The sequence below is a fragment of the Mustela erminea genome, chromosome 1 (assembly GCF_009829155.1).
Source record: "Mustela erminea isolate mMusErm1 chromosome 1, mMusErm1.Pri, whole genome shotgun sequence".
Lineage (NCBI taxonomy): Eukaryota > Metazoa > Chordata > Mammalia > Carnivora > Mustelidae > Mustela > Mustela erminea.
Window position 1 is genome coordinate 105,052,890 of NC_045614.1, and position 13,594 is coordinate 105,066,483.

Sequence of the window (13,594 nt, forward strand, 5' to 3'; positions counted from 1 at the left end):
TTGGGGTCCGTAGTGGTGTGAGAATCCTGACCACTCTGAGGCAGCAAAAATGTTTCTGGATCCTAACACATTTTTAAGCAATTATTTAAGCAAAGGGAGAAGCTCAATTCCTCCTGACACTGATTTTATTTGGAAAACTCTAAGCAACTTATTAGTTTTCTTGACAAGTCCTTCAGAAAAAGGGGTGTGGGGTGTGGGGGCAGGGCAAAGACCTGAGATTAACATTGGTACCAGATTATCTGACTTTCTGAACTGTAGCTACTGCGACCTTTCAGAATATGTGATTGGATAAATGGCTTGAAAACAGAGGTTGGACTTAGAGATTTTCAAAGGAAAAGAGGCAGATTACAGAGCCCTTGGCTCGGGCACACCCTCCAAAGGGGCTCTAGTTTGAAACACTCTCTTTAGGTCTTACTCTGGAACTGAGTCCCTGAAGCCTGTGAGGCTCAGAAGGAGAGCACAGGCCAGCGACTGGGCGAGCCTGAACGGGACCCAGACAAACCACCTCCTTCCCCTCCAGAGCCGCTGGCCCCTGCCCCCTCCCCCAGCCTGAGGAGACCAGGGCCTTCCTAGGACTCCGTGCGGCCATTCCCCAGGCCCCTGGAGACTCTTTCCTTCCTCAGGACTCAGGCCTCACTCGGAATTCTTGTCCACAATCCCCTCAGCTTCCTAATGGAAGTCTCTCCTGTGCTCAAGACCCTTTCTAACCTTCTTCAACTCCAGATCCCGAGGGGCCACCATCTTGGTTCACTCTCTGTGCCTGCGCCATGGGAAAAGGATGGAAAGAGGGTCTCGGTTATCATTTACTAAACAGCTGTTTGTCCTGGGCACTGACTCTGTGTGGTGGGCAGTGAAGGAGTCAAGAAGGTCTGAAATTAGTCAAGATGGATGGAAATCTGAACTCTGACCAGTTCCTGCCTCCTTCCCTCTTTCCCTCCCCTCCCTTCCCTTTATCAGATGAAATGAGCTAAAAAGAGGAACTTTTCCCCCATAGAATAATAGGCAGCCATACATGGTTACCTAGTGTAATACCTGTTCCCACTTTACAGATGGGAAAACTGAAACCCAATGGGGGGAAATGACTTGCTGAGGTCCATGTTCTGAGCTCCTAGGTTTCCATGTCTTCCTCAAACGTGTTTATCTGGCTGAGTGGCATTTCCCTGTCCCTTTTTGGATGGTATGCTGAGAGAAATTTGTAGAGAGAGGAGAAGCAAGGCAGGTTTCTTGAAGTGGGAAGGAGCAGGGGAAGGATGGGGCTCCTTAAATGTAGCCCACGTGCCCCTGTGTTTCTGTGTAAACGTCAGTCATGCAAGGCATTCAAAACAGACTTGTTCATTCATGTAATAATTAAGGAAAACACAGCAGCTCTTCCAGCACCCGTCCCTGACCTGTAATTAGGTGTGGGGACGCGCTGGAAGTTGCTGCAGCCGTGTGGACTGCGAAGTTGCTAGTTTAAACATATCAAAGGCTGCCCTGTTTTATTGTGGCATAAAATTTGGAAGTCTCAGATTAAAATGTGCAATTAAATGTAACTCGAATAAATTGCTTGAGGCCAAAGAGAACTTTTCCCTTCCTCCTACAACCAGCCCTGACTCCTCCCTCCCCTCCTCTGTTAACTGTCTCCTTTCCAACTCTCCCCGAATCCCTTTGAGGGAAAGGGATGGATGGGCTCTTGGAAAAACAGTGTTTAAGAAGGCATTTGGCAAACTTACTTGAATCAGTCTCTAGGTTCAGGGACACCTACTGGTTGGGCTTAGGCGGTCCTGGAGGCTGGTGGGACTAGAAGGCAGACCCTGAGGCTTCTTGGTCTAGGCAGGCTGGCCTCTTGATAAAATAAATGAAACAGGGGTGCCTGGGTGGCTCAGTTGGTTAAGTGGCGAACTCCTGATTTCAGCTCAGGTCATGATTTCTGGGTCATGGGATCAAGCCCTGGTTGGGCTCTGTGCTTGGCGGGGAGTCTGCTTGAGATTATCTCTTCCTCTGTCCCTCCCCCAGCTTGCGCGCTCTCTGTAAATAAATAAATAAATAAATAAATAAAACCTTTACCAAAAAAAAAAAAAAAAAGAAAAAGAAACAATAATGATCACCACCCCTCCTGGGTCCCAGCCACCTATGGAAAAAAGTTTAAGTTTCTCAGCCCGCTATCCCCCACAAACACAGTAGGGGTTCTTCCCTTTGGGTGTTGGCTAACCATCCCCATGGTCCTTACCTACAATGCCCACCTACCCCTTCAGACCCTTTCAGAGTCCCATTCATCCCCTAAAGGCCTGTTTCCACCCACCACGCCTTTCCGGCTGTACCCTGACTGAGCAAACCTTTCCCTCTTCCCTCCTTTGTGACTCGCCCCGGGGGAAGAATATCTCTCATGGAGGGGCTAATCCTGGGCGGTGGGGATGCCTCCTGAGAAACACCAAGCCCTTGCTCATGGGGGCTGGCATGTAGGCTAAGGTCTTTAAAATATGGAGAATTTAAGCAATGGTTTCTTCCTTATAAAAAGTGCCAAGTCATATAGAGAAAATGTGAAGAAAATATAAAAGACAAAATTATAGGGAAGGGAATGATGGCTCATAGTCCCATCACCCAGAGACAAGTCCGCCTTCTTCCAAGGCTCAGACACATCTGCTGGCGAGAGAGCTGAGGGTAGCCCAGAGCAGGAGGGTAGGCTCTGCGACCCGGGTACGGCAGGGCAACCAGGACCCAGCTCACTTAGACTGGGTTGGTGTGTTCTTTATCTTTGTTAACATTTTTAGAAAGGCCAAGTTTTTAACTTCATAGAAAACTTTTCATGAGTTAAACAATGGTCTTCAACTCTGCCCAGCAATATGTGCTCTGAGGACTGTTGTGTGTGTGGGATGAAATATACCTAACATAAAATTTACCATTTTAATCATTTTCAGGGTCCAGTTCAGTGACATTAAGCATATCCATATTGTGTAATCATCTGCAGAACTTTCTCGTCATCCTCAACTGAAACTCTGTCCCCGTGAAGTCTCATCTCCCCACTCCTGCCAGCCCCCCGGCTCCGGGTGACCACCACTCTTCTTCCTGCCCTCTCTGAATTGGACTACAGTAGGCACTTCATAGAAACAGTATCTTACCATGTTTATCCTTTTAAACACCTGGGTTACTTCCGCTTTTTGGGGTACTGTGAATAATGCTGCTATGAACACGGGGCAGGTGTACAAATATCTGCTTCATTCCTGCTTTTAATTCTTTGGGGTATACACCTCAAAATGGGATTGCCGGATCCCAGGCTAACTCTACATTTAATTTTTTGAGGAACTGCCATATTGTTTTATGTTCCCATCAGCCACACGCCAGGGTTCCATTTTCCCCACACCCTCGTCAACACTTACTATTTCCTGTTTTTTTGGATACCAGCCATCCTCATGGGTGTGAAGGGGTATCTCACTGTGGTTTGGATTTGCGTTTCTCTGATGACTAGTGGTGGTGAGCATCTCCCCATGTGCTTATTGGCCATCACTGTGTCTTTCTTGTTGAAATGTCTACTCAGGTCCTTTGCCGGTGTTTTAATTGAGTTGTTTGTTTGAAGATCGCTTTTTCACGTGTGAAATCCTCTCTCCTCCACCCACTGCTTCCAGGCCTGACAACCTCCAACCAAATAGCCTCTTTGGAACACTCATGACTCTGAACACACCGTCATCATCATCAGGAACAGAACGCTGGAAACCAAGAACCGTCTCATGACACCTGTCCTTGGAGAAACACCACTAATAACTGGGTATGAATAGAGATGAGTGTGGCCGCTGTCACTGGGGATTTTAAGAAGGTGACTGTTTGTTTGTCTCATTGTTCTTATTCTATATATCGCCAGTGTTTCTGGCTTCATTCTTCCCACAAGAGAATGGTGTGCGGTGTTTCGAATGGACCAAATTCTGCCCCTTTGGAATGAGTAGGAAGATGATAAAGTCCTTTCCTCAAAGACTGCCCTTTTCATGTGAGCTAAAAAGCAACAATCTTGTACGAGAGGAAGGATGGGGAGGGGAGAAGGGCCCTCCCACTACTGAGCATCGACTGTGATCAGGACCTGAGCTGGGCATTTCACACACAATCTTTTTTCTATCCTTTTGTCATTCACATCAGGCAGGTTGTTATCTGAGTTCACGCAAGGGGACAAAGAGGCTCAGAGAAGTGGATTCACTTGCCAAGGTCCCAACCAATGACAGACTGAGATGGAAATCACCCTATGAGTCTGAGCCCTTTCTGTGACAGTGCGTACTTCTGCTTGTGCTGCTGGGACAACACCTGAGTGCTAAGGTTGGTGTCTGGAGGCTGTTTCAAGAGGAAAATATCATTTGCTCTATTTTTGCTCTTCTCGGTCCCTCCTTCTCTGCTGGGTATTTCCATGCAATCTTTGACATATTTAATCCTCTGCCATCCTAAAAAGTCAAGACTTGCCTTGTCTCCAATCTTTCCTCCTGGATGCCTGCCTCCTACACCTGCTCCTTCTACTCCCCTCTAAACCACTGCCTGTCCTTGTCACAGGCTTCCATAGACCCATGGATCTCACTAATGACCACTCATTCTTTTTAAGCTCTGCTCCCTGCAGCCCCTCCAGACACTCTCTCCTGCTGCTCCTAAGACCACCCTCATTGCTCTTTCTTGATCCCTGTGGTGGACTCTTCTTCTTCTGCTGGCCTCAATAATAAGGGGAGGAAATACCCAGACTGACATTCTGAACCCTCTTCTTACTTCACTCTGCACCCAGACCCCTTGAGAATCTAATGAAAGTCATAAGTTGACTCCTTGGAAAAAGTGTACAGTACATTTCCACAAACTTACATACAATTTCAGGGAATTCATAGGCAGCACCTTCAGGACTAGGTGTAGAGAGGCTGCTTTAGTGAGTGGGGCTTATGGACTCCAGATTAAGTTCCATTGCTGGACTAGCTCCCCTTTACGGTTTGTTAGACCTCTATCCCCACCCAGACCCTTCCCCTGAGCTCAGACTCTGATTTCAGGCTCGACTGGACAGTCCACATTATGGTCCTGCAAAGCTCAAACACAGCCTGTCCAAACGAGTCTGTCCCTTTCCTTCTTACCGCCTCCATTTCCATGTTTTCTGGTTTTGGTTTCTTTTTTCCCTTTTTTAAAGAGAGATTGAGAGCGAGTGCACACCCATGGGGAACAGCAGAGAGAGTCTGATGCGGGACTCGATCTTACTAGCCCGAGATCATGACCTGAGCTGAAATCAAGAGTCGGTTGCTTTTTTTTTTTTTAATTTTTTTTTTAAACAGATTTTATTTATTTATTTGACAAAGAGGTCACAAGTAGGCAGAGAGGGAGAGAGGAAGCAGGCTCGCTGCGGTGCAGAGAGCCCGATGCGGGGCTCGATCCCAGGACCCTGAGATCATGACCCGAGCCGAAAGCAGAGGCTCAACCCACTAAGCCACCCAGGCACCCCAAGAGTTGGTTGCTTTAACCCACTGAGCCACCCAGGTGTCCCTTTGGTCCTCTTTTTTTTTTTTTTTTTTTTTTGTTTATTTGACAGACAGAGATCACAAGTAGACAGAGAGGCAGGCAGAGAGAGAGAGAGAGGGAAGCAGGCTCCCTGCTGAGCAGAGAGCCCGATGCGGGACTCGATCCCAGGACTCTGGGATCATGACCTGAGCCGAAGGCAGCGGCTTAACCCACTGAGCCACCCAGGCGCCCCATCCCTTTGGTCCTCTTAATGTTACCACCATCCAATGCCAAAAACCAGGCTGTTCCTTTCATGGCTTTTCTCTTTTATCACCCATGGTTTGGATTGCTAATAGCCCCCAGTGGCTGATCCCCACTACTTCTACAGTTACAAAAATTTTAATTCGTATATGGTGCTCAACTCAAGACTACATTTCCCTGGCAGATGGGGGAGCCACATGTCTAAGTCCTGGCCAATGGGTTATGAGTGGAAGTGATGTGTATAGCTTTTAGGTCATGCCTTTAAATATTTTATTTATTTATTTGACAGACAGAGATCACAAGTAGGCAGAGAGGCAGGCAGAGAGAGAGGAAGGGAAGCAGGCTCCCTGCTGAGCAGAGAACCCGATGCAGGGCTCAACCCCAGGACCCTGGGATCATGACCTGAGCCGAAGGCAGCGGCTTAACCCACTGAGCCACCCAGGCGCCCCTAGGTCATGCCTTTAAAGAGAAGGACTGAGCCGCTTCCTTTTTCCTGCCTTTCGTTTGGCTGGAATGTGAATGTGAAAGCAGGAGCTAGAACAACAACTCTGGACATGGATCGAGGATGGCTGAGCAATTGGACAGACGGGGTCTTGGTTCCTGGTAGAGTCAAGCCACCATTCCAGGCTTGATGGGAAATAAACATCCACCTTGTTTAAGCTCTTGCTATTTTGGACTCACTTTGTCATGGTGGCCTAATGTGTACTGTAACAGTCCCAGTGTATCACCCCACTTCCCACCATAACCAACCCATCACCGACTGGTATCTGTTTCACTCCTCATTGTCACCTCATGATTCAGTCCACTGCCCTGTTTTAGCTCCGGCTTTCACGGTCTCCCATCTGACCTACTGCTATCATTTTTTATCAGGTCTTCCTGCCCTCTCCCACCCATACCCCCCAGTGATCCATCCTCTATGCTGCTGCTGGAACTACCCATCTTTCAAGCTTGTGTTTCTCATGCTCTGCACCATTGACATCTCAGTCCAAATAATTCTTGCTGCTCACACCCTGGAGGATGTCTAGCAGCCTCTCTTGGCTGTTCTCACTGGATGCCATTTGCATTCTCCAAGTGGTAACAACCAAAAATGCCTCCAAGCATCGCCACATGTCCCCCAGGAAGGGGGCAGAATCATGCCTCGTTGCTAAACAGCAGCTCTGGGGACTGTGGGATGAGTCCTGCTGGTGAGGCCCTTCCTATGTTACACATTACCCTCTTTGTAGGATGGTGTTTCCTCTAAGCCCTCACACGAACCCTGCTCTCTGGTTATCTTAGACTTTTTGCCGTGTGTTGAAGGAGCCATGGTTTTTGTACCTTTGAACCCTTGCAAATGCTATTTTCTCTTCTCAGAGGCCAAACGCCCATTCATCCTCCCATCCCTTTGTTCAAGGGTCACCCCCTAGGGGAAGCCTTCTTCCCATGACCCAGGAAGGCTGGCAGGCTCCTTCAGGTGGCCCCATCCCACATACACTTTACAATTGAACAGGATCTGTCATGCATTTCAGCGCCTCTTGGGACGAATTCACTACTGTTTCCCGGCATCTTGCCAGGACCTGCCGCTTACCAAATGCTCCGTTTGCTGAGTGAACGCGGGGCCCCATGGGGAGCGACCAGGACAGTTGAGAGAAGGGACTGTGCCTGATATGTCTAAACGGCAGATGGAAGGAAGTGAGCCTGTTTGTGGGTTCCACACGTCTGAGGCGATGGCCCCCAGATGAGGGGGTGGCCTGCTGAGGCCTGAAGAGGGGACGAGAACCTAAGGGTGGAGGTTCTAGGGAGGCAGGTCTCAGAGTAATAAAGAGAAATATTTGTAAGAGTAGAACTTTTTTTTTTGTCTTTGAAAACAGTTGTTCTAATGGTCCATGAGACACAGCTCAGAAATGCATTTTTATGGGGTACCTGGGTGGCTCAGTGGGTTAAAGCCTCTGCCTTTGGCTCAGGTCCTGATCCCAGGGTCCTGGGATTGAGCCCCATATCAGGCTCTCTGCTCAGCGGGGAATCTGCTTCCTCCTCCCTCTCTGAACGGGCATTGGTGGTATAGTGGTGAGCATCGCTGCCTTCCTCCTGCCTCTCTGCCTACCTGTGATCTCTCTCTCTCTGTCAAATAAATAAATAAAATCTTTAAAAAAAAGAAATGCATTTTTATTTAAATGGAACATAAGCCAACACGCAGTGATAAAAATTTCGTGTTTGTCACTGATCCCCTCTTCTACGTACCACAGCAGATGCACCCTTCCGCACCCTTCTTTAAGCATGTATACAGAGCTACAGAGATCACATGTGTATGCGTGTGTACATACACGCATCCGAACAGAAACACACACATGCATACAGATCTATAACTGGATGACATTCTCTCTCACCTGCACTGTTCTTTCCTGTTCCTCATCATCTGTGTGGCAGACATTTTTTAATAAAACCAAGAAAATTGACAGAGACATGGATGGCGACCTATTTTCTCAGTCCTGTTATGAGATGCTGTCCACATGAGTGATGGGGTGGCTGTTTGTTGGTCTTTGAGAGTCATTGCTCTCAGGAACAACCTAAAATTCCTCCTTCAGAGAGCAGCCAGGGCCTTGGGAATGAGCAAGGGACCAGGTGGGGCCTTCGTGGTTTCTCTGCCTCCAACAGAGCTGGGCCTCTGTACGGGGAGCAGCGGGTGGGAGCAGAGCAGGGTGACCTGGAGGAGGAGGAGGAAGGTGGTGGAGAAGGCTTGGACAAGAGCCTTGGGTGCTGATCTGACCCTGCGAGCCATTCGATTGGAAAATTGATGTTTTGTACCATCTTCTAGTGTTTTGTGAAGATTCTTTTCCTCACTACATTTCCCATATGTTGAAATATAACTGAGGAGGTATCTATGTATATTTCCCCCTAAAACCAGTAAAGGCAATCATATTTTTATTTATATATTTATATGTACCTATCTCTCTATATATCTGCTTAATACATCAGGTATATTTTTCTTCTTCAGCAAATAAAGCTGTATCCCATTTTTTCCCCAAAGATTCATTTATTTATTTTAGAGGTGGGGAGGGGCAGAGGGAGAGAGATTTTTTTAAAAATATTTTATTTATTTATTTGAGAGGTAGAGAGAGACAATGAAAGAGAGAGAGTATGAGAGGAGAGAGATCAGTGGGGTAAGCAGACTTCCTGCTGAGCAGGGAACCCGATGTGGGACTCGATCCCAGGACTCCAGGATCATGACCTGAGCCGAAGGCAGTCGCTTAACCAACTGAGCCACCCAGGCACCCTGGGAGAGAGATTTTTAAGCAGACTCGATGCTTAGCACGGAGCCCCACCCAGGGCTCAATCTCACAACCCTGAGACCATGACCTGAGCCAAAACCAAGAGTCAGACACAACCAACTGCCCAATGTAACCCATCTTTTAAAATTGGTTACTTGGTATGGCTTTTTGCAATGCATGGAATTATTGTGTTATGAACAGATATTTGTATTGTTTACAATAATCTGTTTTTACAAGCAGTACTGCACTGAGCTTTCTTGGGCATGTAACTTTGTGCACACACACAGTCATGTCTATGTATCTGGCACAGACCTGGTGAATGGCTCTACACATTTTGAGGCTTGATAGCTGTTGCTCTCTGAGTTTAGGTTCCCATCGGCAGTGTGCGAGACTACCCACATCCCTAGCAGCCCTGGGTGTTCCCCATCTTTTTTATCCTACCAGTCTACCCAGAGAATTTCACCATACGGTCCTGAATTCCCCATCCCTGAAGTGAACCAAGCAGGGCCACAACTCCATCTCTCAGGGTGCTGGAGAAAGGATAACATCACCTCCAGTTCTCTGGACTCTGTGCTATTAACTAAACTCAAGAAACATGCACGGGTGAGAAAGACTGGACTTTTCTGAAGCCCCAGGGGACAGCATGGCCCTTCTGGTTCTCCCAGGGGGCTGGAAAGTGAGCCCTGAGGTTCACAGGGCCTGTGGCTGGTGAATCAGGCTTTTACTTTCACCAACAGATCTCACTTCTGGGGACCAACTGGGGCCATTTTGTTTTCTCTGTGACAGAGACTGTGCTTCCCTATGAAAGACGGGGCCTCAGGGACCTAAGCTCAGAGGTTCTGAGGAACTGGTCCTTCCTGCATGGACTGGGTTACTGTGTTGAAAGCCATGTCCTGTCATGAAGACCAAAGAGGGTGATAGGAGTGCTTTGAAAATTGGGTGCCTTGTGGACAGCCAAGGGTCCTCCATGAAACCTGAATTCCTGCGATGCTGTTCGTCCTGTGGTGTGGCTCTGACTGTGCCTCGACTGTCCTCCAAAACCCCCAGTGTCTTCCTATTGCCTGCAAGGGACATCATGCCCATCAGGGAGACAGCCCAGTCCTCTCCAGGGAGACCTGCCACAACCCCTGGGCTCCCACCAAACTCAGCATTGGTGGAAAGCCTTCTCTCTTTAGTCTGAGTCGATGATTTTCCTTGACTCACTGCCCCCACACTTCTGGATCCTGCTCATCATGTAAGGCCACCTTCTGCAGGAAACTCAAGCTTCATCCCTCCAAACACACCCACATTTAGCCACCTTATGCTGAAGACTTTGCCCAAATCCTTACTCTAGACCGATTTAAACACAGCCACACCTCTACCTGTAGCAGTTATGTGTGTACGAGCACACAGTGCTGGGATGAGCACAAAACTCACAGTCTGGGGTTTGAATTTTTTTCTGTCACTTAGCATGTGATCTTGAGGAAATTAATTAACTGCTCTGGACCTTAGTCTTCCTATCTGTAAAACGGGGACAATTACTCCCACTCACAGAATTATTGGTAGACAAGTAGTTCTCAACCATGCATGTGTATGTGTGTGTCTGTGTTCTCAAATTGTAGAGACATTTTTGGCTGTCACAACTTGGGAGGGATGCTGCTGCTATCTAGTGGGTAGAGCCCAGGGATGATTAAGCACCCTATGATACAGGCACACCTCACTTGTTTGCAATTTGCTTTACTACACTTCACAGATACTGCCTTTTATTTTATTTTATTTTTTAACAAATTGAAGATTTAGAGTAACCTTCTGTTGAGCAAGTCTGTCAGCACCATTTTCCCAAAAGCATTTGTTCATTTCATGTCTCTGTGTCATGTTTGGTAATTCTCCCAATATTTCAAACTTTCTCCTTCCGATTATATTTATTAAGGGGATCTGCAGTCAGTGATCTTTGTTGGTACTATGGTAATTGGTTTTGATCGCCACAAACCGCACCCATACAAGACAGTGGTCTTGACCCATAGATGTTGTGTGTGTACTAAATGCTCCACTGACCCCCACCTCTCTCCCTCTCCTGGGTCCTCTCTATTCCCTGAGACGCAACAATATTGAAATTAGGCCAGTGAACGGCCCCCATAATGGCCTCTAAGTGTTCAAATGAAAGGAAGAGTCACACATCTTTTGCTCTAAATCAAAAGTTAGAGGGGCGCCTGGGTGGCTCAGTCATTAAGCATCTGCCTTTGGCTCAGGTTATGATTCCAAGGTCCTGGAATCGAGCCCCAAATCAGGCTCCCTGCTTGGCAGAAAACCTGCTTCTCCCTCTCCCACTCTCCCTGCTTGTGTTTCCTCTCTCGCTGTGTCTTTCTTTGTCAAATAAATAAATAAAAGCCTTAAAAAAGGCTAGAAATGATTAAGCTTCACGAGGAGGGCATGTTGAACGTTGAGACAGGCCAAAAGCTAGACCTCTTGCACCAAAGAGTTAGCCAAGTTGTGGATACAAAGGACGAATTTTGGAAGGAAATTAAAAGTGCTGCTCCAGTGAACACACGAATGATTAAAAACAAACAAAAAAAATAGAGAAACAACCCTACTGCTGTTAATAGAGAAAGTCCAAGTGGTCTGGATAGAAGATCAAACCCTACATAACACCCCCTTAAGCCAAAGCCTAATCCAGAGCTGGGCCCTAACTCTCTTCAATTCTAGGAAGGCTGATAGAGGTGAGGAAGCTGCAGAAGAAAAGTCAGAAGCCAGCAGAGGAGGGTTCATTAGGGTTAAGGAAGGAAGCCGTCTCCGTAACATGAAAGTGCAAGGGGAAGCAACAGGTGCTGATGGAGCAGCTGCAGAGAGTTCTCCAGAAGATCTAGCTCATCATCCATGATGGTAGCCACACTAAACAACCACCTTCTGTTGTAAGAAGATGCCATCAAGGACATTCATAGCTAGAGAGGGGAAGTCAGTGCCTGGCTTCAGATCTCCCAAGGACAGTCTGATTCTCTTGTTAGGGGCTAAGGCACCTGGTGACTTAAAGTTGAAGCTAGTGCTCATTGACCATTCTGAAAATCCTAGGACCTCTAAGAGTTATGCTAACTCTACTCTGCCTGTGCTCCATAAATGGAACAACAGCACCTGGATGAGAGCCCATCTGTTTCCAACATGTTTACTGAATATTTGAAGCCCACTGTTGAGACCTACTCCTCAGCAAAAAAGATTCCTTTAAAAACATTACTGCTCTTTGACAAAGTACGTGGTCCCTAAGAGCTCGGATGGAAATGGATAATGAGGTTTTCTTGCCTGCTAGCACAACATCCATTCCACAGCTTATGGACCTAGGAGTCATTTCTACTTTCAAGTCTTACTATGTAAGGAATATATTTCAGGGCACTTGGGTGGATCAGTCGTTAGGTGGCTGCCTTTGGCTCAGGTCATGATCTCAGGGTCCTGGGATCGAGTCCCACATCAGGTTCCCTGCTCAGTGGAGAACCTGCTTCTCTCTCTTCCTCTGCCTGCCACTCTGCCTACTTGTCCTCTCTCTCTCTTTGACAAATAAATAAATAAAATGTTTTTTAAAACAGGAATATATTTCATATCTTCTATACATAGTAATTCCTCTGACGGGTCTGGGAAAAAAAAAAATAAAGTAGGCTCCATGCCCTATGTGGGGCTTGAACTCATGACCCCCAGATTCAGTCATGTGCTCTACTGACTGAGCCAGCCAGCACCCCCCCCCCGCCCCGGGCAAAGCAAACTGAAAACCTTCTGGGAAGGATTCACTATTCTAGGTGCTATTAATAGCATTCGTGATTCCATATTCACAGGAGTTTGGAAGAAGTTGATTCCAGCCCTCATGGATGACTTTGAGGGTCCAAAACTCCAGGGGAGGAAGTAACTGCAGGAGTGGGGGAAATAGCAAGAGAACTAGAATTAGAAGTGGAGCCTGGGGTGCCTGGGTGACTTAGTGGGTTAAGCCTCTGCCCTTGGCTCAGGTCATGATCTCAGGGTCCTTGGATCAAGTCCCGCATTGGGCTCTCTGCTTGGCGGGGAACCTGCTTCCTCCTCTCTCTCTCTCTCTCTCTCTCTCTGCCTACTTGTGATCTCTCTCTGTCAAATAAATAAATAACATCTTAAAAAAAAAAGTGGATCCTGAAGATAGGAATGAATTGCTTCCATCTCATGAGCAGACTTGAACAGATGAGGAGTTATTTCTTATGGATTCCATCTTGAGATGGAAACTACTCCTGGGGAAAATGTTATGAGGACTGCTGAGATGACAAAATAGGGTTCAGGAAGAACCTAAACGTAGTTGATAAGGCAGAGGCAGGGTTTGAGAGAATTGGCTCCAATTTTGGAAGAAGTATTGCTGTGGGTAAAATGGTATCAAACAACACTGCATGTTGCACATGAATTGTCCCTAAAAGGAAGAGTCGATCAAGGCAGCAGACTTAATTGTTGCCTTATTTTAAGAAATTGCCATACCCGCCCCCAGACTTCAACAGCCACCACCCAATTGGTCATCAGCCAACATTGAAGCCAGACCCTCCATCAGCAAAAAGATCAGGACTTGTGGGAAGCTTGGATGGTAGTTAACATTTTTTTTTAAAGATTTTATTTATTTATTTGACAGAGAGAGATCACAGTAGGAGAGAGGAAGGGAAGAGATCACAGAGAGAGAGGAAGGGAAGCAGGCCCCC

The 13,594-nt window shown here is 47.1% G+C and overlaps 1 long non-coding RNA gene across 1 annotated transcript; it reads right to left on the reverse strand.

Moving 5' to 3' along the window:
- Positions 1-5,394: 5,394 nt before the first annotated feature.
- On the reverse strand, positions 5,395-11,033 carry LOC116600916. The gene is made up of 3 exons (XR_004289858.1): positions 10,962-11,033; positions 5,720-5,729; positions 5,395-5,405 (listed from the first exon to the last, which is right to left on the reverse strand). It is a non-coding gene; the product is annotated as an uncharacterized LOC116600916 (long non-coding RNA).
- Between the last annotated feature and the right edge of the window lie 2,561 nt (positions 11,034-13,594).